The sequence below is a fragment of the Bos mutus genome, chromosome 1, assembly GCF_027580195.1.
Source record: "Bos mutus isolate GX-2022 chromosome 1, NWIPB_WYAK_1.1, whole genome shotgun sequence".
In the NCBI taxonomy this organism is placed as follows: domain Eukaryota; kingdom Metazoa; phylum Chordata; class Mammalia; order Artiodactyla; family Bovidae; genus Bos; species Bos mutus.
This window is the reverse complement of record NC_091617.1, coordinates 114,629,981-114,655,213: the sequence shown is the minus strand read 5'-3', so window position 1 is coordinate 114,655,213 and position 25,233 is coordinate 114,629,981. Positions and strand designations below refer to the sequence as shown.

General features: G+C 38.0%; 1 long non-coding RNA gene across 1 annotated transcript; it reads right to left on the bottom strand.

The window, feature by feature from the left end:
• Positions 1-6: 6 nt before the first annotated feature.
• Positions 7-19,406, bottom strand: LOC138990732 (uncharacterized). The gene is made up of 3 exons (XR_011466839.1): positions 19,307-19,406; positions 6,904-6,956; positions 7-704 (listed from the first exon to the last, which is right to left on the bottom strand). It is a non-coding gene; the product is annotated as an uncharacterized lncRNA (long non-coding RNA).
• Positions 19,407-25,233: the final 5,827 nt, after the last annotated feature.

The following is a 25,233-nucleotide window of genomic DNA, read 5'->3' as shown; positions in this document are numbered from 1 at the left end:
GTTCCTCAAGTGGTAATCCAGCTATCCATTTCCCAGATAACTTCCTAAAGATGTTTAGTACACAAATAAACAAAATGTATATTTATTCTCATTTTGCCCTTTTGTTTAAAACTAATCATAGCATCCTATACACATATCCACTTAATTTATCTTGAAGAATATTCCATTTAAATATATAAAGAATCATCTTATTTTCTCTTATTAATTCTTTTAAACTAAGGATTGGGTCATAAATACATGTCATGCACACATGCATGTGTGTATATGGCATATGCATCTATATAGCATATGGAAGTTACGTCAGTTCAATTCAGTTCAGTCGCTCAGTCGTGTCCGACTCTTTGCAACCCCATGAATGCAGCACGCCCAGGCCTCCCTGTTCATCACCAACTCCCGGAGTTCATCCAAACCCATGTCCATTGTGTCAGTGATGCCATCCAACCATCTCCTCCTCTGTCATCCCCTTCTCCTCCCGCCCTCAATCTTTCCCAACATCAGGGTCTTTGCAAATGAGTCAGCTCTCTGCATCAGGTGGCCAAAATATTGGAGTTTCAGCTTCAACATCAGTCCCTCCAATGAACACCCAGGACTGATCTCCTTTAGGATGGACTGGTTGGATCTCCTTGCAGTCCAAGGGACTCTCAAGAGTCTTCTCCAACACCACAGTTCAAAAGCATCAATTCTTCGGCACTCTAGGAAATTACCTAGAACAATAATAGAATGAACACTTATGTACATACCTCATGACTTGATAAAGAATATTAATCATAAGTCACTTCAGTCATATCTGACTCTTTGCAACCCAATGGACTGTAGCCTGCCAGGCTCCTCTGTCCATGGGATTCTCCAGACAAGAATACTGGAATGGGTTGTCATGACCTTCTCTAGGGGATCTTTCCCAGCCAAGGACTGAATCCACATCTCTTACGTCTCCTGCATTGGCAGGTGAGTTCTTTATCTCTAGTGTCACCTAAAATCCATTTGCATCACTCTCCAATCAAATTTCCTCTCTTTCACTGAGAATTTTTAAACTAAATTTTATATTTAACACACTTTTCTTTAATATTTTACCACAAATGTATATGTGTATGTATATAATATATATATGATTACTTATTTTCACATTACATGAATTTGAGCAATAATAAAAAAGAAATCATACTACATTTATTTTTCTATAGCATTCTTTTTATATCAGTGTGTGATTAATCTGTGTTAATGCACATAATGATAGGTAGGTAATTAATTTTCATCATTACATGAGATTATATGGGATTATCTATACTTCAGTGGTAAAATATATTAATTGTTTCCAATTTCCTGCTTTTGTAGATAACATTGCCATTAACTTTCTTTTATAATTCTCCTGCATGTGAAATAGAGTTTCTCTGCAAAATATATATCTAATAGTGAAAATGGTGAGTCATGGGGTTTGAGCACCATCAACTTTACTAGATGATACCATATTGTTTTCCAAAGTACACTGTTGCTGCCACTTTTCTACATTCTTATGATACTTTTAGTCTTTGCAATCTGTGAGTATAGATTTACATCTATTTAATTTTCTTTTCTATTATTACGAATTTAGATCAGGAATTTTTTCACAGGTTTGTTAGTCATGATTTTTTTTCTCTTCTTGGAAAGAAGTTTAAAACATTTAGGCACAATTTAACTACAATTTGGATCAAACTCAAAGCAGTTCTGGCATTCCAGGACCTCCATCATGTACAGTCCCAATCTTTCCTCATCCATTCTTCCAGAGGTGACAATTCTCCTGGCTTTTATGTTAATATGTTTCTTGTTATTCTATCATTCATATAGGTACTCCTATTCAGTGGAACTTAGTCATGTCTATGTATAAATATTAGATAGAGTGCCTGATGAACTATGGAATGAGGTACGTGACATTGTACAGGAGACAGGGATCAAGACCATCCCCATGGAAAAGAAATGCAAAAAAGCAAAATGGCTGTCTGCGGAGGCCTTACAAATAGCTGTGAAAAGAAGAGAAGCCAAAAGCAAAGGAGAAAAGGAAAGATACAAACATCTGAATGCAGAGTTCCAAAGAATAGCAAGAAGAGATAAGAAAGCCTTCTTCAGTGATCAATGCAAAGAAATAGAGGAAAACAACAGAATGGGAAAGACTAGGGATCTCTTTAAGAAAATCAGAGATACCAAAGGAACATTTCAGGCAAAGATGGGCTCTATAAAGGACAGAAATGGTATGCACCTAACAGAAGCAGAAGATATTAAGAAGAGATGGCAAGAATACAAGAAGAACTGTACAAAAAAGATCTTCATGACCCAGACACTCACGATGGTGTGATCACTGACCTAGAGCCAGACATCCTGGAATGTGAAGTCAAGTGGGCCTTAGAAAGCATCACTATGAACAAAGCTAGTGGAGGTGATGGAATTCCAGTTGAGCTCTTCCAAATCCTGAAAGATGATGCTGTGAAAGTGCTGCACTCAATATGCCAGCAAATTTGGAAAACTCAGCAGTGGCCACAGGACTGGAAAAGGTCAGTTTTCATTCCAATCCCAAAGAAAGGCAATGCCAAAGAATGCTCAAACTACCACACAATTGCACTCATCTCACATGCTAGTAAAGGAATGCTCAAAATTCTCCAAGCCAGGCTTCAGCAATATGTGAACTGTGAACTTCCAGATGTTCAAGCTGGTTTTAGAAAAGGCAGAGGAACCAAAGATCAAATTGCCAACATCCGCTGGATCATGGAAAAAGCAAGAGAGTTCCAGAAAAACATCTATTTCTGCTTTACTGACTATGCCAAAGCCTTTGACTGAGTGGATCACAATAAACTATGGAAAATTCTGAAAGAGATGGGAATACCAGACCACCTGATCTGCCTCTTGAGAAATTTGTATGCAGGTCAGGAAGCAACAGTTAGAACTAGACATGGAACAACAGACTGGTTCCAAATAGGAAAAGGAGTTCGTCAAGGCTGTATATTGTCACCCTGTTTATTTAACTTCTATGCAGAGTACATCATGAGAAACGCTGGACTGGAAGAAACACAAGCTGAAATCAAGATTGCCAGGAGAAATATCAATAACCTCAGATATGCAGATGACACCACCCTTATGGCAGAAAGTGAAGAGGAACTCAAAAGCCTCTTGATGAAAGTGAAAGTGGAGAGTGAAAAAGTTGGCTTAAAGCTCCACATTCAGAAAACGAGTATCATGGCATCCGGTCCCACCACTTCATGGGAAATAGTTGGGGAAACAGTGGAAACAGTGTCAGACTTTATTTTTCTGGGCTCCAAAATCACTACAGATGGTGACTGCAGCCATGAAATTAAAAGACACTTACTCCTTGGAAGGAAAGTTATGACCAACCTAGATAGCATATTCAAAAGCAGAGACATTACTTTGCCAACAAAGGTTCATCTAGTCATGGCTATGGTTTTTCCAGTGGTCATGTATGGATGTGAGAGTTGGGCTGTGAAGAAGGCTGAGTGCCGAAGAATTGATGCTTTTGAAGTGTGGTGTTGGAGAAGACTCTTGGGAGTCCCTTGGACTGCAAGGAGATCCAGCCAGTCCATTCTGAAGGAGATCAGCCCTGGGATTTCTTTGGAAGGAATGATGCTGAAGCTGAAACTCCAGTACTTTGGCCACCTCATGGGAAGAGTTGACTCATTGGAAAAGATTGTGATGCTGGGAGGGACTGGGGGCAGGAGGAGAAGGGGATGACAGAGGATGAGATGGCTGGATGGCATCACTGCTCGATGGAGTGAGTCTCAGTGAACTCTGGGAGTTGGTGATGGACAGGGAGGCCTGGTGTGCTGTGATTCATGGGGTCGCAAAGAGTCGGACACGACTGAGTGACTGATCTGATCTGATTTGATCTCATGTATAAATATTATGAAAATAAAATTGTACTATATGCATATTTTTTCACATTCAGTTCAGTTCAGTTGCTCAATCGTGTCCAACTCTTTGCAACCCCATGAATTGCAGCACACCAGCCCTGCCTGTCCATCACGAACTCCTGGAGTTCACTCAAACTCACGTCCATCGATTCAGTGATGCCATCCAGCCATCTCATCCTCTGTCGTCCCCTTCTCCTGCCCCCAATATCTCCCAACATCAGGGTCTTTTCCAATGAGTCAACTCTTCACATCAGGTGGCCAAAGTATTGGAGTTTCAGCCTTAGCATAATTCCTTCCAAAGAACACCCAGGACTGATCTCCTTTAAAATGGACTAGTTCGATCTCTTTGCAGTTCAAGGGACTCTCAAGAGTCTTCTCCAACACCACAGTTCAAAAGCATCAATTCCGCAGCACTCAGCTTTATTCACAGTCCAACTCTCACATCCATACATGACTACTGGAAAAACCATAGCCTTGACTAGAGAGACCTTTGTTGGCAAAGTAATGTCTCTGCTTTTGAATATGCTATCTAGGTTGGTCATAACTTTCCTTCCAAGGAATAAGCGTCTTTTAATTTCATGGCTGCAATCACCACCTGCAGTGATTTTGGAGCCCAAAAAAGTAAAGTCTGACACTCTTTTCACTGTTTCCCCATCTATTTCCCATGAAGTGATGGGACCAGATGCCATGATCTTAGTCTTCTGAATGTTGAGCTTTCAGAAAATGTTTAAGCCAACTTTTTCACTCTCCGCTTTCACTTTCATCAAGAGGCTTTTTAGTTCCTCTTCACTTTCTGCCATAAGGGTGGTGTCATCTGCATATCTGAGGTTATTGATATTTCTCCCAGCAATCTTGATTTCAGCTTGTGTTTCTTCCAGCCCAGTGTTTCTCATGATGTACTCTGCATAGAAGTTAATTAAGCAGGATGACAATATACAGCTTTGACATACTCCTTTCACATTACATGCTTGTAAACATTTTCATGTGTAATTCCAATTCAACCCTATTTAATGGGGGATTTCACAGAAGAAATATACTATGGTTGATCCATTCCACTCTTTTTAGACATTTTGGCTATTTCTAGCTTTAGCAATTTCAATCCTATATGAATGTTGGATCTTTGCCATTCTTAGAGGAATAAAAGATGACATTAGTTTTGGTTTAATTAGCAGTTCTCATACTCAAAGGTGAAGGCTTTACACATGTTTAAGGGCCTTTTATAGCTCATTTTATGTAAATTTTCTGTTCATATTTGTATTTGTACATTTTTACTCATTATCTGTTAGATTTTGGGTCATTTTCAAATAGATTTATGTTTTAGCTCATTGTCTGTGATGTGAGTTGACAATATTGTTTTCTGCTTTTGATCTTTTGATCTTGCATTTTTTTTTTCATGGAGGAGAACTATTTTAATCAAATAAAAATATTTTCTCTGAGTTGTATATCAATATTGGGAATGCTTCTAACTTGAGATATTATGAATTGGTACTTTTATCATTACTTACTGCTTTTATCAAGTTCACTGTTTCCTGTGTTTCCTCACTGGAAAATGTAAGTACACAGGTTTAGGATATCTATGACTGTTTTCCTTCATTTCCTATGTGTCTGCTTTTGCTATCATGTATAACTTTAGAGTCCTGAATAAGAAACACACTTTGGCAACTGCACTTCATTTCTCTAACATCTAAACACATCACAGCCTTCTTGGAGAAATGCTTCTCCTAATGCCATGGTTTATCTGAGTTTAAAGGAAAGAATAACCACAATTTCCTCAGAAGTCTAAATATTGCCAATAAATATTCCATGAACGAAAAAAAAAATCTGGTACAAAAAGCGTTAAGTGAAAAGACAGTAATTCCCCTCCAATTTAACACAATTGGCATAACAATTAAATAATTAATCAAAAATGTTAGAGGGGATTATCATTTAAAAAGATACATCATTTAGACTTTTTTAAAAAATAACTTTTTGTTTTAAAATAATTTCAAACAAGAGTAGGAACTTCAAGAATAATACAGGGAAGGGTAATATTCAGTATTTGTCTTTCTCTGTCTGACCTATTTCACTTAGTAAAATACCTTTCAAGTTCATCCATGTTGTTGGATGGATAAAATTTTACCATTTGCAACATCGATGAGTAATACTCTATGTGTGTATGTGTGTATAAATAAATTTATATGGGGTCATTTAGATTTTAAAACCTACATACATGAATGTACAGTTACTGAACAACATTTTGATTCATCACCAAGGACTTTCTCGTGAACGTCACTTGGTAGATTAAAATTCAGCCAACTGCAGCTTCCATACTCCTACAATGTCATTAACATTTCCCTGTTTGATCTGTTATGAAGTGTGTGTGTGTGCTTTAAGCACTCAGAATGCCAACCTCTTTTAGGATTTTCAACTTTATTCCTTCATTTATTGTTCCTCATTCAAAAGCATTTGTTTTATGTGTGTGTTAAAGAGTAGCCCACTGGCTATGATCATGCAAGATTATGTAGGCATCTATCAATGTACAATATAGTAAAAATGAAGAATGATGGTTAATTCAGTGACTTGGCTAAATGGAATTAAATTAAGTGCACTTCAATTGTATCTGCCGTGGAGAGTGATGGTTAATTCAGTGAGCTGATTAGGTTCAGATAGATTGAGACAATTTAAATCACACCTACCATTTTTATGTTTTATAGGAGTGACAGATATATTTTCAAATCTTTCAGTTTCCCAATCTTTCATTTTTTTTAAAGGCACATCGTAACAACATAAAGTTATAGATATAATCCTGTTCTAGAAAGTAGACTTAGAGCAATGTAGGTCAAAAGCAAATTTGAGAAAATGATAAAATACTTTTCCCTTTATATAATTGGCATTACTTGATTTAGGATGAGTTTTTCTGAAGTTTTTTTCTGGTCTTTAGATGACCTTTAGCGATAGACAGCCTATAGAAGTTGGCACAAAGCTTCAGGTTCCTTAATTAGGCACACCACAGTTCACTTGCTTTGGGTCTCACCTGGAAATCTGAGAAAATACAACCTCAGGAACGGCTGTAGGCCACTGGTTCCACTGAAAGATATATACCAGAAAACAAGCGTCATTTGGTATCTGTAAACATCATCATCATCCTCTTTATCACCAGAACTATCCAATGCTGAGCATACACTGTAGGTCTGGCAATAGACTCTGTGTTTTATTTGTTGAAAACCTGTGAGAACACTGAAAGGTGCACATTATTGTTCACATTTTGCAGATGGGGGAAAGGTCAGTCAGGTATCACTCCATGAAAGGCAGACAGACACTTAACACATTTTTTAAAAAAAGGTTAATAATGGCCTTGTCTAACTCTTTCCTATTCAGTAGAAACTTTTTCCGGAGAAGGCAATGGCACCCCACTCCAGTACTCTTGCCTGGAAAATCCCATGGATGGAGGAGCCTAGTGGGCTAAGTCCATGGGGTCACTAAGAGTTGGACACAACTGAGCGACTTCACTTTCACTTTTCACTTTCATGCATTGGAGAAGGAAATGCAACCCACTCCAGTGTTCTTGCCTGGAGAATCACAGGGACGGGGGAGCCTGTTGGGGGGCCATCTATGGGGTTGCACAGAGTCAGACACGACTGAAGCGACTTAGCAGCAGCAGCAGCAGAAACTTTTTCACAACATGCTCTCTGCAAATCAAAAATCTGGTTTAAAGTAACAGAAAAAAACTCAAGTCAACTTAATCAAAAAATGAGAATTAATGTATGGGATATAAACTTGCTTCATGAATCAGAGTAACCAGTCAGATCAGGAATTAATCAGGAACTAAAGTCAGCAGTTGGAAAGTCAGCAGAAATCCAAATCTGTCTCATGTCTTTTTTGGATTATTTGCTTCATTCTCATCCCATATCCTACCCCTCTGTCCTGGAACCTCATGAGTTTAATGGCTATGGCTCCAGCCACATACAGAAATCTTTCTGAATCCTACCTTCTAATTCCCTGAAAGGAGAATCTGAATTTGACTGGTCGGTTTATGACATGCCAGGTGTTCAGCATTGATAAATCAGTGAGGGTGGGGTGAAAGGTCATAATAGGAGGGAACATCTCATTCCTGGAAAGGCAGGGGCAATTCTCATAAAGAGGTATATAGCAAAGACAGCTAGTAGTTCACAATATGGATAAAAATCTATATTTTCTTCTTAGAACATGGTTGGACTACAGGACTCAGTCTGCTTTACAGTTGAGTATAGCAGACTGATTGGATTTTCATCATGGAATGACTGAAAATGATGTGTGCCAATTTAAGGCACAGGCCCTTGTAATACTCATATATATGTTTCCTTCCTTTTAGGGTTAACTGGAACAGGGTGACCTTGGAAGCTATTTTCTTTTCATATATTTTTTGAGGTATAATTTACGTATACATGTTAAAAGTATACAATTTGATCAGTTTTGACATTAGCATACACTCATCAACAGTCTATCACCACCATCAAGACAATGAACACGCCCATCACCCCAAAAGTTTCCTCATTCCCCTTGGTAAAACCTTCCCATCCCTCGAAATTTTCCCCATCCCCAGGAAGTCACTGGTCTGAAGCTATCATTTTAAGTTAGCAGGACTTCATGTGGATTACTAATCGACCAAGTGGAATAGACCTGCTTTGCCAAACTTCCCAAACTACTCCCTAGTGTTACTTGGGAGAAACAAGTTTTTAGTATATTTCAGTAATATATTTGCGGGGCTAGCTTTTACACCAGTAAGTAGAGTTCTCCTAACTCACCCCAGAGGGAAGGCTCATGGGCTGAAAACACATCCCAGAAGATATGTTTTTTCCTACTGAACCATGAAGAATGAAACAGGACTCACAGGAGAACTATAAATAAACTGCAAAATTAAAACTTCGTCAAAGTCACCTATTTGATCTCAGCTACTTATGTTTTTGTATGCACATCACTTACTGTAATCATGAGTATAGCTGAAATCCTGATATTACCCATTGTTTAGATTCATTTTTCTTCATTCACTCTTAATCATATATTGAGGGGACAGAATCTAGTAGTTTTCCTTTTCTCCTTTAGGGAATACTTTCCAAGGACAACTCATTGTCAAAATAGATATGAGATTATTCTAAAACAGTGAGTGTATATTTTTGTATATAATTCTGTACCTAACAATAGAAATTCCAAGTTAATTCAGCAGAGCTATTGTCCCAAAGGAGAATACTGTTTAACTGAGCAAAAGAGACAGCACTACAATGATTAAAGAGCAATGTACAGCTTTTTAAGTGGCAAATACAAATATTTTATGTATTCAATTTAAATCAAAGATTTCTAAAGTATATGTTCTATTTTCTACTTTATTAAAATGCATGCCTTTTAGAGTAATATGTTACATGTATTATATATATAGTATATATATATTATATGCATATAATATATATTATATTAATATAATATTAGTTATATAATAATCACATATTAATTATGTTATATGTATACATATATATATAAACACACATACACACATGTATCTCAAAAATGTCTGAGAAGTAGTTTCTCAAATGTTAATAGTGATTATATCATTGTGATGGGATTACAAGCAATATTTAAGTTTAATTTTTTCATTCTCTATTTTTCTCCTTTAACAAATTTGTATTATAATATAATAAAGAAAAATTTAATGGAAAAATATGTGAGCAAAGAGGGGAGTTCTGTTCGTTGCCTACGAGTTAATTTTAAAATACTTTAAAAAGAGAGGTCAAGAAAAATATCAAGAGGCAAGCTGTGTTTATTTTGCAATGGAGAGAAGGGGTAAAGAGAGATAAGAAGGAAATTAATGGAGCAACCGCACCTAAGAAACTCTTTAAATATTTGGACAAGGACCACAATCTGTGAGAACTTATTACAGTCATGAATACATATTAAGATTTTAATACTAGGTTGACTTAAAGGATACTTTATTTGGGAGCTGAGGTTCTTCTTACAAGTCAAATTGATCTTTTGTATATTACTCTGGCCCAGAAGAGGGCAGACCGCCACACATAAAGAAGTTTAGCTTGATCTTTTAAAGAAATGATGCCTATGGCATGACCAAGTCCTTACAAAAGGAAATGGTGACTAAGCCTTAAAATATGTGTTGTTCTATCCTCTCAGTATTTCCATTCCCATTTATAACCATCTCCAAACACAAATGCTTCTTTCTGAATAAATTATTACTGTAATAACTTCAGTGCCATGATTATTCTTCCTAAAAGGTTTGCATTTATTCTTGGATTAGATCTTTTCTTCTTAGTGGTGAATCCCTTTTAAAATGAAAGTTTGCTGCTTCTTATAAGGGAAACAAACAAACAAAAAGAATTAATTGTAGTAATGAACTGGTCTTATACTTTCAAGCAAGCAGTGAAATGAATGTCGAAGCCATTTATTTAAAAGAGAGGAAACGATAGTATGAACATGAATAATCTACAGTCCACTGAAGTTAAGCTCTTTGTAGAGAAAAGTTAAGCCTATCTTCAAACTATAAAATGATTGAATAGTATTAAATATGTTTTAATATTTGAGACCATTTATTTCCTTAAAAAATTTAGCAGATGAATTATCATGTTAAATTTTTTGAAACTATCAAATAACTTTATTAAATGAGAACTTGAATATAAAATGGTTAAGTAACTGTATCATGTTGTATTTTGGGTGCTTCACTAAGATTCACTAAGAATTCTTCATAATCTATTGTGTCCTTTTACTATCTGGTTTAAACTGTGCTTGAGGCCAAACCCTAAAGTACAAAATGTCAGGTTGATATTTAAAGTAAGTTCAAGGTTTTAAGTTATCCAAAAATTTATTTGCCTTTGCTTTTCTCATTCTCTGTTTAATGAACTGTCTTAAAAATGACCTGTCGTTATGAATGTAAGGGCTTAAAAGTTACAAACAAATTAAAGTAGCACTGAAGCCTGAAATTAACAGGAATTGAAGGAAGACTGACCTTTAGGACATTGATTTTTTTCTGGAATTTTATTTTAGTATCTACTCTTCTGTTAGAGGATACTAAACTAATAACTGAACAAATTACTCCAAAGATTTTAGATTGAATTATAATAATTTTCAAAACAATGAAAAAATTTATGGAAACAATATTTTCCTAAACCCCAAAGAGATTAAAAATGTGTTGATGTATTTAGTTAGGTTTTAAAGCTTTAAGTCAGTAATTACATTGACTGAAACTATTACTTCCCAAAGATTGAATAGAAATGATTCTCATTTGTTATACTCTAGAACTGTTACTTACATCTCTTATTTTATATTAGACAATTTTTAAAAATCTTATCCACATGATCTCATGCTTTAAAAAATTTCTAATTTTGAGATGGGAATTTTTAAAATAAACAGCATTAACTTTGAACTTTGAACAGGAAAAATCAGCCTCATTTCAGCTATTCTCCACCTCTGGGTGTGGTTCAGAAGTCACAAAAAAAGTACAACCAGCTTAAAGTGTTTGATTTATGACCTGTTTCATTGGGTTTTGGTGACTTTAAAGCATAAAACAAACCCTTTCATTATCTTTTCATGCAGTTTGATAACTTTAGCAATAAAAAAAGGGGACATGTATACTAAAACTCTCTGAAATGCTTGCTAGTGGGAAACAAAGAAAGCTAAATCCCTAGTTACCAAGATTTACAGCTGATGGACTGACTTAGTCAGTCTAAAATGTCTGGTGTGTTACCCTTACTCATAGGTTTGGGAGCTAAATGGCCTTCCCCCTGCCCTGCCTCCATGAAATTAAAACATGTCACCTGTTATAAATTTTTAATCTTCCTGCATTTATCAGCAAACAATGATACCATGTTAAAGTCTGAAAGAATCTTAAAGTTTCTTTGTCTCATTTTGCAGATAGAAAATTAATGTCCTGGAAGAATGCACAATTTAATTCTGTGGGCAAAACCAAGAATTTTTCATATTAAAATCAGACACACTAACTCGTGGTCATTTTTTTAGTAAAAAATTTAAGTAAAATTTAGTAAACAATTCAAGAAAACTCAGTGTGATCACTGTCACTAGAGTGAACAATCAGGTCATAGGAAGGCAGACATGGTTAGCCATTCCAATAGCCATCTGGTTACCCACAGGTCCCACCCATGACCAGCCACATTCCCTGAGCTTAAGGCATGTCTTTTTTCTTGATGAAAGAAAAGCTGTGAGTTTAACCACTGAGTAAATTATGGAGAAAGGCTATGCTCAGTTACCTGTATTGGGACTTTTACCCAAGTGTTGTTTGATAGAAATGTAATCTGAGTCATGAATTGAATTATAAAATTCCTACTAGCAAAAAAAAAAAAAAAAAAAAATTCCTACTAGCCCCACTTTTTAAAAAAGTAAAAGAAACAGGTATAAATATATATATTTTTTAAATTTTTATTGGAGTATAGTTGATTTATGATGTGTTGGTTTCTTTTGTACAGCGAAGTGAATTGGTTCAGTTCAGTTCAGTCGCTCAGTCGTGTCCAACTCTTTGCGACCCCATGAATCGCAGCACGCCAGGCCTCCCTGTCCATCACCAACTCCCGGAGTTCACTCAGACTCACGTCCATCGAGTCAGTGATGCCATCCAGCCATCTCATCCTCTGTCATCCCCTTCTCCTCCTGCCCCTGATCCCTCCCAGCATCAGAGTCTTTTCCAATGAGCCAAATCTTCGCATGAGGTGGCCAAAGTACTGGAGTTTCAGCTTGAGCATCATTTCTTCCAAAGAAATCCCAGGGCTGATATCCTTTGGAATGGACTGGTTGGATCTCCTTACAGTCCAAGGAACTCTCAAGAGTCTTCCCCAACATCACAGTTCAAAAGCATCAATTCTTCAGCGCTCAGCTTTCTTCATAGTCCAACTCTCACATCCATACATGACCACTGGAAAAACCATAGCCTTGACTAGATGGACATTTGTTGGCAAAGTAATGTCTCTGTTTTTGAATATGCTATCTAGGTTGGTCATAACTTTTCTTCCAAGGAGCAAGTGTCTTTTAATTTCATGGCTGCAGTCACCATCTGCAGTGATTTTGGAGCCCAAAAAAATAAAGTCTGACACTATTTCCACTGTTTCCCCATCTATTTCCCATGAAGTGATGGGACCGGATGCCATGATCTTCGTTTTCTGAATGTTGAGCTTTAAGCCAACTTTTTCACTCTCCACTTTCACTTTCATCAAAAGGCTCTTTAGTTCCTCTTCACTTTCTGCCATAAGGGTGGTGTCATCTGCATATCTGAGGTTATTGATATTTCTCCTGGCAATCTTGATTCCGGCTTGTGCTTCTTCCAGCCCAGCGTTTCTCATGATGTACTCTACAATTGGTTATACATATACAAATATGCACTCTTTTTAGATCTTTTCCATATTGAACTTTACAGAGTATCGAGTTCCCTGTGCTATACAGGAGGTCCTGATAGTTATGTATTTTATGTATAAGCATTATGTATATGTCAATCCGAATCTCCCAATATCCCTCCCTGCTGCTTGAAAGTATGTTTTAAAATATATTTTAACTCTCTATATCCACAATATCATGATTTCAGCATGCAATTCTTATAAAAATTATAAATAAAATATTTTACATTACTTTTTTCCATATTATCTTTATTTTTTTAATTTTATTTTATTTTTAAACTTTACAATATTGTATTAGTTTTGCCAAATTATCTTTAAATCCAATGTGTATTTTTCACTCACAGCTCATCTCAGTTCAGACTAATGGCTAGCGTAACAGACAGTATGACACCTTCACTTACATGCACAAACTCTAAGTAAAAGGAACAAATTAGATAAGTATGAAATTCAAGAATAGTTTAACATGATAAGTACAAATAAGCTGATGGTCAGTTTTAGGCCACTAGAGTACAGTAGTTTCTTGCGCCTAGGTTCTAAAGCCAAAATGCTTAGGTTTAAAACTTCCTCACTCTGCACCCATTATTACATTGGACATCTAGTCAACCTCCTTGTGCTTTGGTTTCCTTATCTACAAAATAGCTGAAATAGAACATTACCTACCCTATGGGGTTACTGTGGAATTAAATATGCCTAAAGCATCCAGAAGAGTGCTGGGACATGGCAGTATTCTGGCAACGTTGGCAGTTACTATTACTATTATTATTACTTTTCTAGAACAACGATTGTCAAAGTGTGTTCTGTGGACCATCAGCATCAGCATTACCTGCAAACTTGTTGCAAATGCAGAGCTACTACTTGAGAATCTTCCTTTTAATGAGATTCCCAGATGATTCATATGCACATTAAAACATAGGAAGGAATATCCTAGAGGTGAAGAAGAGAAATTATTAAAATGACAAATATAATATCTGGGAATTATAGATAAGGCTTCAATTTTCAAAAAGAAAAACCGGTTTATTAGTTAGGGTTCTCCAGAGAAATAGAACCAATAGGAGAGAGAAGATGAGAGATTTCTTTATTAAAAGATATTGGTTCATGTGAGTAATTAATGGAGGCTATACCACAGTCTGCTCTCTGCAAGCTGGAGACCCAGGAAAGCAAGTGGTACACTTGGAAGTTCTGAAAGCCTGAAAACCAATAGTGTTGAGTCCAGCCCAGATATGAAGCCTTGAGAACCAGGAGTACCACGTGCAAAAGACTGATGTCCAAACTCAAGCAATAAGACAGACATAGAAGAGGCCACAGAGGCAGAGCATGCCTCCTACCTTTTGGTTCTACTCAGGCCTTCCCACTTTGGGGAGATCAATCTGTTTTATTCAGTCTACCAATTCAAATGCTAATCTCTCCTGGAAACACCCTCACAAATACATCCTGCAACAATGTTTTACTGGGTATCTGGGCATCCAATGATCCAGTCAAGTTGACACATCAATTAACTGTCACATTGGGAAAAATAGATTAAGCAAGTGAGGAGTGATGAAAATATCAAAATATAAAAAATTTGGCACAGAGACAAAATAAAAACCCAAGGAATTCTAGCTGCGACAATTATGAATAACTTCTGTTTAAAATGATTCATCACCAACAAAAAGACAAAATTCACTGTGGCAGAAGAAACAAAGATATCAAAGGTAGAAACTGATGTTGCATTTAAGGTCTCACAGCCCTCCCTGGTTAACAGCTCACATTTGCAAAGCAATTAGTTAGAGCCTCTTAATATCCCAGTGAAGATGTTCAAGCAGGTGATTTCTCCTCTTTTGATAAATTGAGAGGATGAGACCTGGAGAAATTGTGACTTTCTTACATTACAGAGTATTAAATGGCAGATCTAAAATTGTTATCCCTGAATTTTTCTTCATCAGATGCTCATAGCACATCAGTTCAGTTCAGAAGCTCAGTTGTGTCCAACTTTTTGTGACCCCATGGACTGCAGCATGCCAGGCCTCCCTGTCCACCACCAACACCTGGAGCTTACTCAAACTCATGTCCATTGAGTCAGTGATGCCATCCAACCATCTCATCTTCTGTTGTCCCTTTCTCCTTCTGCCTTCAATCTTTCCCAGCATCAGGGTCTTTTCAAATGAGTCAGTTCTTCACATCAGGTGGCCAAAGTATTGGAGCTGCAGCTTCAGCATCAGTCCTTCCAATGAACACCCAGGACTGTTCTTCTTTAGGATGGACTGGTTGGATCTCCTTGCAGTCTGAGGGACTCTCAAGAGTCTTCTCCAACACTACAGTTCCAAAGCATCAACTCCTTGGCGCTCAGCTTTCTTTATAGTCCAACTCTCACATACACACATGACTACTGGAAAAAACCATAGCTTTGACTAGACAGACATTTGTTGGCAAGGTAATGTCTCTGCTTTTTAATATGCTGTCTAGATAATAATACTGCTACTGCTGCTGCTAAGTTGCTTCAGTCGTGTCCAACTCTGTGCGACCCCATAGACGGCAGCCCACCAGGCTCCCCCGTCCCTGGGATTCTCCAGGCAAGAACACTGGAGTGGGTTGCCATTTCCTTCTCCAATGCATGAAAGTGAAAAATGAAAGTGAAGTCGCTCAATCGTGTCCGACTCTTAGCGACCCCATGGACTGCAGCCTACCAGGCTCCTCCATCCATGGGATTTTCCAGGCAAGAGTACTGGAGTGGGGTGCCATTGCCTTCTCCGAGATAATAATACTAGTATTATCATTATTATGACCTTGGATGTCACAGTGTGGTCAGTGCCCAAATACCAGTCCTTTTATGAGCTTTACTCATTTGCTGAAGTTTCAGGTGCTCCACTGATATTTTCCTTGATGTAAGTGGTACTGTGAACCTCTTCCTCCCCATTACTCCCCAGTGGGCCATCCACTCCATTGACTCTTGCTGCTGGGTTTTTCTCACTTTTCCTCTGGTAGCTATCTTGTGGTACCTGCAAGATGCCAAAATCCCAGCTGCATTGGGCATCCTCTACCCACAGGACATTATATATCTAGGCCACTTCCACCCATGGGCCTGCAGATTAAACCAGCTTTGCTGCCATTTCACTACCCTACTTCTCTGTAACCTCCACCATCAGCACCAAATCCTGGTCCAGGGCTAAGTAATAGCTTTCACATCAAAAAAAAAAAAAAAAATCATTCATTCCAAATCTAGTAGTGGGACAGATCCATAATCATATAGAAAGCAGAGAAACCATGCACCCATTTCCCATCCTCTGTGAGTGAAGAAAAGAAGGGATAGTTATGGCCTCTTGAGGTCTGTTATCTTTCCTTTTGGTATCTCTTCCTTTTCGTATAGTTGCCATTCCAGCACTGCTTGTTTTTAGCAAAATTTTATCCTGAGCTTTAAACCCTTTTGAACTATTTTTAGAGAAAGCCTACAATAGAATCATGAGCCCAGGGGATCATAAAACGTTCTCAATAATCTTAACTTTTTCCCATTATCATAGCAAATACCAAATCACAAAGAATTAAAAATCTAGAAATTTAAGTGTAAATGGGAAAAGGTTTTTATTTTTCAGTAATATATGCTGAATTAATAGGTACAAATAGTGATAGATGAAGACTAACACTATGCCAAGAGCAAAATACTTTATTCAGCTGATTAAGAATTCCAGTAATAAAACTGAGAAATAAAGTTAATACTTGCTCTAATATATCGACTCTAATCTAATAGTTGCTTGACTCTTGTTTCACAAGGATTTGGAAGGAGGGGATAGAATTTCTAACGCTAAATGGCTACTATCATCATAAACTTTAGAGACTACTGCTGTTATTATTAACATTTTATACACAAGGAATATGAGGCTTCAAAATAATGTTCTTGCTCAAGATTCTATGAAAAGCAGAATCTCTTGGATTATGACAATAATTGAAAGCATCTTGATGTTGACTCTTCTTAAAGATATTCATGATATTTATATAATCTCAGTTTCAAAGAAAAACATATTAGTTTTTCAGTACATTTACCAAAATTAGGTGACTCTTGTGCAAGAGTAGCAGTAGATCCAGCTACTCATGTATGTCCAGAGTCATATGCTGTCAAACATCAATACCAAATAAGATGAATTCCAAATAAAAAGGGAAGGAAGCCAAGTTGGATATGTTTCATGAAAAAACCAAGCAGACTTCCTTGGTGCCAAGATATTTGGCAGCCTTCTGACGCATGACTGCTTCTCCTTCCTGTTTCTCTCACTTTATCCCATAATGTATAGCCTTATAAATACCTAAGCAAGTGTCTTAGGAGTAAGTTATAAGTTGTAAATCAGCTCATGAGATCTGAACAGAGATTATCTTAAAATAACAGAACAGCATCCAGACATTTCAAGGTCTGACTGAACACTATGCACTCAATCTACCAGAATAGTGTGGGCCAGCCTTGGATCTGAAAGAGAAGGGTAAAAGTGGAGAGGAATGGAAAAGAGGGAAGAAGAAGGGAGTAAAGGAGATATTGCTGGTATTGCCTGTCCAAACATGGTCCAAGAGACAGGATATCTTCCAGGCCAACTGACCCAGAGTCCCTCTGACAACAATATCTCTTGTGATGACTGATTCCTTAGGGAAAAAATGTTCAAAATCTGCCTTTAATAATTTGCTTAAGTGGATAAATAAGTAAGTAGGACAATAATCTGTCCTGTAATTATCCTGCTGCTGCTGCTAAGTCGCTTCAGTCGTGTCCGACTCTGTGCAACCCCATAGACGGCAGCCCACCAGGCTCCCCCGTCCCTGGGATTCTCCAGGCAAGAACACTGGAGTGGGTTGCCATTTCCTTCTCCAATGCATGAAAGTGAAGTCGCTCAGTTGTGTCTGACTCTTCGTGACCCCATGGACTGCAGCCTATCAAGCTCCTCCCTCCATGGGATTTTCCAGGCAAGAGTACTGGAGTGGGGTGCCATCGCCTTCTCCGGTAATTATCCTAGGTACCTAATAGATATAGTCCTGATTAAATTAATCAATTGTTTTCTGATTTATATATCTCAGACTCTTGTGAATTAGAGTGACCAGTTCTGGCCATGCTTAATCTAAGACAATGATAAGAACCTGAATCACATTAGTAAGTATCAGGGCTGGAATAAGGGCCATTGGAAGTTCTTCTTTTCAAACTTAGGCTGATCCTGCACCAGTGTTGCCTAATTTTTCTTTTAATTCAAGGACCCCTTTGAAAATCTGATGAAAACTAGAAGGGCACATAGCCTAGACACCCAAAAAAAAAAAAAAAAAAAACGATCATTTCAAGGGATTCATAGAACTTGATGCTTATCCATGGACTCTCACTTACAAACTCTCCATCCTCAAGAAACTTTCAGTCTGACTAAAAGATAATCACAGGAATGTGGCGCTACTGGTAAAGAGTTCACATGCCAACCCAGGAGACGTAAGAGACGTAAGTTCATTCCCTGGTCAGGAAGATCCCCTGGAGGAGGGCAGGGCAACCCACTCCAGTACTCTTGCCAGGAGAATCCCATGCACAGAGGAGTCTGGTAGGCTACAGTCCATGGGATCACAGAGTCAGACACAACTGAAGTGACTTAGTACACACACTATATTTCTTACTCACACAAACACAGAGAGAGAGAGAGAGAGAGAGAGAGAGAAGAATTCACTATAAGGAGGAAACTGGAAGTCCCTTTTATTTAAATGAGCATAGTGATGGTATGTGTTAGTTTTAGTATGTGTATAAGAAGGCAATGGCACCCCACTCCAGTACTCTTGCCTGGAAAATCCCATGGACAGAGGAGCCTGGTAGGCTGCAGTCCAAGGGATCGCTAAGAGTTGAACACAACTGAGCAACTTCACTTTCACTTTTCACTTTCATGCTTTGGAGAAGGAAATGGCACCCACCCCAGTGTTCTTGCCTGGAGAATCTCAGGGACGGGGGAGCCTGGTGGGCTGCCGTCTATGGGGTCACACAGAGTCTGACACAACTGAAGTGACTTAGCATGTGTGTGCAAGTTTGGAGATAGATTGATTGCCCTGCCCAATAAAGGAAATAGAAATATGAATTGCTAGAGATACCTGGAAGGAAGAATCTTGACTCTATTGGCCTCTAAGAAGAAAGGACAGAATCCCAGCAGCATGGGGGCAGAGAGGAAGGTCTGGAGCAGAGACAGGTCCTTGGCAGCCTGAGCTAATAGAGTGACTTCACAACTCAGTCCTTTAGGTGTCTTAACACAATGAAGGGGTTTTTTCTCACAAACCACCCCATGAGTCTGAGCAGCTATCCAGGTTGGTTGGCTTTTTAAGTGGCTACTCAGCAAACCACTCCACTTCCACCTTTTGTCTCTACTCTCAAAACCTAAGACTCTCATAAATGCAGTTGCTGGGGAAGAGAGAGTAGATGGTCTCATACATGCAATAAACACATTTCACTTCTGTCACAGCCCCCTGACTGAAACATGCCCCCAACCCAGTGAAAGGGGGCTGGGAAGTAAAGATTTCTATATGTCCACAATGAGAGGAAAACCCGATATTAGTGAGTTTCCAAAGTGTTTGTTACAAAATATATCTAATAGAGGAGTCCTGATTTGTTTGCTCTAGAGGAGGAAATGGCAACTCACTCTAGTATACTTACCTGAAGAATTCTGTGGACAGAAGAGCCTGATGGGCTACAGGCCGAGGGGTTGCCAAGAGTCAAACATGACTGAGCCACTGAGAACAATTTGTTTGCTGGGGGTGTCCATTGTTAAATTTCTCATTTGTCTCCTGTATAAAATCCTTAGTAGATACTCATTCTTTACAGGAACTCAGAGAACTGCTGAGCTCTGCACATCAGTGGGGCACAAACTAGGTACAGAAAGCACTATTCTGTAGCTACAGGTACAGTACCAATGATACTGTGCCGTGAGACCAGCAGCTTCCCATGGATGGTGGAAAAGAACTGCCTGGTTTCAAATTCAGGCTATATTCTACAGCTGAGAAAAGTTAGTGACTTATGCATCTGTAAAATGAGTAAGCTTGATTTGATAACTCTAGTATTAAATTGTACAGTGCTAGCAATAGATGGAAAACTAATTAAAGAAGAGTGAAGTCAATATAAGGATGAAATTATTTTTGGCAGGTAACCTCATTTATTAGCCTTTTATGACCAATCTATTACTACCTCTGTGATCATTTCTACTAATGAGATTTTATCAGGCAAGACATATGAAAAAATTTAATTTTGGTTTCTTTGAATGTAACACTCAGCATAAAAATATACTCTTAAGTCAAATCAAATGGGATAAGATATTGACTTTAACTACATTTTATTTTCCAAAAAAAGAAATAAGCTAAGATGGGTAAAACTTGGCACAATGTAATTGTCTTAACATTTGGTGAATGTATTTAGGATAATTTTATATATCAAGCTGATCATACATCAAGATTTGCCTGGGACAGTCACAGCAAAATTATGAATAGCTCCTCACTTCATTCAAAACTATCTGAGTTTGAACAGTGTTTTATGTCACCTAATGTTTATGCCATAAGATTTTTCAGCAACTGATTTTTGTGTCCACTTGGCACCAGACCCCTTATTTGCTGCTGGTATAATCATTCTCCAAATTAACCTAAATCCAACTCTGGGGAAAACTTAGAATTCATGTGAAATATTAATTTGTCTTTTATCTCTATATTACTTACTTTAAGTAGAAGGTTTTCCATGTTCACATCACCAACTGAAGCAATCAAAATAAATTATTGTTTTCTCCTGGATCATTTGCAAGAGGAAATCCTCCACTTGGGGGTGAACAAACATTTCTGATTACTCTAAGGTAAGCAGAAGCCAGTAATAACAAGCATTATCCTGTTCCATTCAACATTAGTCTGAACAAAATACCTGCTACATAGAGCACTGAGAAACACAAAAACACTTTATAGATTTCTTTTTAGCAGCACATACTATCCCTGAGAATAACTATTTTCTAGCTCAAAATTTAAAAAAAATAAACTAATAAAAGGTTGCACTGCTCTCATCAGGTCAAATATGGATCTCCCAATGACCTTCTTATAATTGCTGTAAAAAAGAGTAATTTTAAGTTTGTTTTAGAAGAGTATTTACCTCCTTTTTTGGTTTAAAAATTCAATACATTTTTAATACTTCTTTAATGTTGTTTTTTTTTTTTCTCCACAGTGCTAAATTACCTTGTATTCCTCTCATTAATCATATTCCTTAGGGATCAACAATTAGGTAGAATAAGATCACCAAATGTTAGCAGCAGCAACTCAAAGCTGATGTCAAACTAGTGATGCCAACAGTACAATTTGCATCACCTCTGGTGACTTGCCCCCCTAAATCTCATAGGTTACTCAGGAGATTTTGCAGATATAGACATCTGCTATTTCTCTCTCCCAGAATCTTGGTTTTTCTATTTCATAGGCACAAAGGTTGTTTATGTTCAGTTCAGTCACTCAGTCATGTCCAACTCTTTGCAACCCCATGGGCTGCAGCACGCCAGACTTCCCTGTCCATCACCAACTCCTGGAGCTTGCCCAAACGCATGTCTATCAGTTGGTAATGCAATGCAATCATCTCATCCTCTGTCGACACCTTCTCCTCCTGTGTTCAATCTTTCCCAGCATCAGGGTCTTTTCCAATGAGTAAGTTCTTCACATCAGGTAGCCAAAGTATTGGAGTTTCAGCTTCAGCATCCATCTTTCAAATGAATATTCAGGACTGATTTCCTTTAGGATGGACTGGTTGGATCTCCTTGCAGTCCAAGGAACTCTCAAGAGCCTTCTCCAACACCACAGTTCAACAGCTTCAATTCTTCGGCACTCAGCTTTCTTTATCATCCAACTCTCACATCCATATATGACTACTGGAAAAACCATAGCTCTAACTAGACAGACATTTATCAGCAAAGTAATGTCTCTGTGTTTTAATGTGCTATCTAGGTTAGTCATAACTTTTCTTCCAAGGAGCAAGGGTCTTTTAATTTTATGGGTGCAGTCACCATCTGCAGTGATTTCGGAGCCCAAGAAAATAAAGTCTGTCACTGTTTCCATTGTTTCCCCATCTATTTGCCATGAAGGTATGGAACCAGATGGCATGATCTTAGTCTGCTGAATGTTGAATTTTAAGCCAACTTTTTCACCCTCCTCTTTCACTTTCATCAAAAGGATCTTTAGTTCTTCTTCACTTTCTGCCACAAGGTGTTATCATCCGCATATCTGAGGTTATTGATATCTATCCCAGCAATCTTGATTCCAGCTTGTGCTTAATCCAGTCCAGCATTTCTCATGATGTACTCTGCATATAAGTTAAATAAGCAGGGTGACAACATACAGCCTTGACATATTCCTTTCCCAATTTGGAACCAGTCTGTTGTTCCATGTCCAGTTATAACTCTTGCTTAGTGATCTGCATACAGATTTCTCGGGAGGCAGGTCAGGTGGTCTGGTATTCCCATTTCGAAGAATTTTCCAATTTGTTGTGATCCACACAGACAAAGGCTTTGGCGTATTCAATAAACCAGAAGTAGGTGTTTTGTTGGAATTCTCTTGCTTTTTCTATGATCCAGCAGATATTAGCAATTTGATCTCTGGTTCCTCTGCCTTTTCTAAATCCAGCTTGAACATCTGGAAGTTCACAGTTCACATACTGTTGAAGCCTAGCTTGGAGAATTTTGAGCATTACTTTACTAGAATGTGAGATGGGTGCAATCGTGCGGTAGTTTTAACATTCTTTGGCATTGCCTTTCTTTGGGATTGAAATGAAAACTGACCTTTTCCAGTCCTGTGGCCACTCCTGAGTTTTCCAAATTTGCTGGCATATTGAGTGCAGCACTTTCACAGCATCATCTTTAAGGCCTTGAAATAGATCAGCTGGAATTCCATCATCTCCACTAGCTTTGTTCATAGTGATGCTTTCTAAGGCCCACTTGACTTCACATTCCAGGATGTCTGGCTCTAGGTCAGTGATCACACCATCATGGTTATCAGGGTCATGAAGACTTTTTTGTATATTTCTTCTGTGTATTCTTGCCACCTCTTCTTAATATTTTCTGCTTCTGTTAGGTCCAAACTATTTCTGTCCTGTATTGTGCCCATCTTTGCATGAAACGTTCCCTTGTTATTCTGATTTTCTTAAAGAGATCTCTAGTCTTTCCGATTCTGTTTTGCTGTATTTCTTTGCACTGGTCACTGAGGAAGCCTTTCTTATCTCTCCTTGCTATAGTTTGGTACTCTGTATTCAAATGGGTATATCTTTCCTTTTCTCCTTTGCTTTTCACTTCTCTTTTTTTCACAGCTATTTGTAAGGTCTCCTCAGATGGCCATTTTGCTTTTTCACATTTCTTTTTCTTGAGGATGGTCTTGATCCCCATCTCCTGTACAATGTAACAAACCTCCATGCATAGTTCATCAGGCACTCTGTCTATCAAATCTAGTCCCTTAAACATATTTATCACTTTCACTGTATAATTTTAAGGGATTTGATTTAGGTCATACCTGAATGGTCTAGTGATTTTCCCTATTTTCTTCAATTTAAATCTGAATTTGGCAATAAGGATTTCATGATCTGAAGCCACAGTAAGCTCCTGGTCTTATTTTAACTGACTGTATAGAGCTTCTCGAACTTTGGCTGCAAAGAATATAATCAATCTGATTTCAGTATTGACCATCTGGTGATGTCCATGTGTAGAGTCTTCTCTTGTGTTGTTGGAAGAGGGTGTTTGCTATAACCAGTGCATTCTCTTGGCAAAACATTATTAGCCTTTTCCCTGCTTCATTTTGTACACCAAGGCCAAATTTGCCTGTTACTCCAGACATCTCTTGACTTCCTACTTTTGCATTCCAGTCCCCTATGATAAAAAGGACATCTTTTTTGGGTGTTAGTTCTAGATCTTGTAGGTCTTCATAGAGCCATTCAACTTCACCTTCTTCAGCATTACTGGCTGGGGCATAGAGTTGGATTACTGTGATACTGAATGGTTTGCCTTGGAAAAGAACAGAGATCATTCTTTGGTTTTTTATATTGCATCCAAGTACTGCATTTCAGACTCTTTTGTTGACTATGATGGTTACTCCATTTCTTCTAAAGGATTCGTGCCCACAGTAGTAGATATAATGGTCATCTGAGTTAAATTCACCCATTCCAGTCTATTTTAGTTTACTGATTCCTAAAATGTCAGTGCTCACTTTTGCCATCTCCTGTTTGACCACTTCCAATTTACCTTGATTCATGGACCTAACATTCAGGTCCACTGGAGAAAAGAATGGCAAACCACTTCAGTATTCTTGCCTTGAGAACCCCATGAACAGTATGAAAAGGCAAAATGATAGGATATTGAAAGGGGAACTCCCTGGGTTGGTAGGTGCCCAATATGCTACTGGAGATCAGTGGAGAAATAACTCCAGAAAGAATGAAGAGATGGAGCCAAACCAAAAACAATACCCAGTTGTGGATGTGACTGGTGATAGAAGAAAGGTCTGATGCTGTAAAGAGGAATATTGCATAGGAACTTGGAATGTCAGGTCCATGAATCAAGGCAAATTGGAAGTGGTCAAACAGGAGATGGTAAGAGGGAACGTCAACATTCTAGGAATCAGCGAACTAAAATGGACTGGAATGGAGGAATTTAACTCAGATGACCATTATATCTACTACGTGGCAGGAATCCCTTAGAAGAAATGGAGTAGCCATCACAGTCAACAAGAGAGTCCGAAATGCAGTGCTTGGATGCAATCTCAAAAACAACAGAATGATCTCTGTTCGTTTCCAAGACAAACCATTCAATATCACAGTAATCCAAGTCTATGCCCCAACCAATCACGCTGAAGAAGCACAAGTTGAACGGTTCTATGAAGACCTACAAGACCTTTTAGAACTAACACCCAAAAAAGACATCCTTTTCATTATAGGGGACTGGAATGCAAAAGTAGGAAGTCAGGAAACACCTGGAGTAACAGGCAAATTTGGCCTTGGAATACGGAATGAAGCAGGGCAAAGACCAATAGAGTTT